The sequence below is a fragment of the Orycteropus afer genome, unplaced genomic scaffold (assembly GCF_000298275.1).
Source record: "Orycteropus afer afer isolate SDZICR_OR568_19922 unplaced genomic scaffold, OryAfe1.0 scaffold00224, whole genome shotgun sequence".
Classification (NCBI taxonomy): domain Eukaryota; kingdom Metazoa; phylum Chordata; class Mammalia; order Tubulidentata; family Orycteropodidae; genus Orycteropus; species Orycteropus afer.
Window position 1 is genome coordinate 2,519,544 of NW_006921811.1, and position 809 is coordinate 2,520,352.

Consider the following 809-nt stretch of genomic DNA (forward strand, 5'->3'; position numbering starts at 1 on the left):
GGGCCGACTCAAAGGCACATAACAACAACAACAACAAGCCCTATACTATAGGGTCACTGTGAGTCAGAATTGACTCACTGGAAACAGATTTGGATTTTTAACTGGGATGCCACCATGAATGACCAAGCCTTTGCTCTTATACAGCTTACATAGTGGTAGGAGGAGACTCATAATATATAGACAGACAATATATCAAATGATAAGAGCATCAGGAAAGAAATGAAGTAGGGTAGGAGGGGTCAACAAAGAGATGTCTGAGTAATGATCTAATGAATCAATCAACTGCATTTAATTCTTGAAGCAACCTTACAAGATGGGCCTTATCACCTCCATTTTAACAGCCCTGACTTTCATGAGTTCTGTGCCTTGGGCCAGTCGCTTACCCTCTCTGAGCCTTCATTGTCCTACCCATAAAATGTGATAGCTGTTGTGATGATGTGCATGGAGCACAATGCCTGGTACAAAGCAACTAGTCAATAGACGACAGTCTATGAGGACAGGGACTGCTTCACCCCAGCACCTAGCACAGCACCTTTATGGACCAGGTGCTCTGTAGGTATTTGTGAAATGGGTGGAAATTTAACAAACAAATAAGCTTTCAGCCTGTGAACTAGATCTTGAAAACCTAGTAACTGTTTCATAGGAAAAGCAACTCTTTTTCCACCTTGTTTTCAAAGTTCTCACATTTGCTGCTGAGTATCACTGACGCGTGCATCTGCAGTGGCCTCCTGGGGGCTGTCTGACCAGGAGAAGGGTGGTTGGGGCAGGAAGCTGGTTCAGAGAATGGTGAGAAGTTCAGAACAGAGACT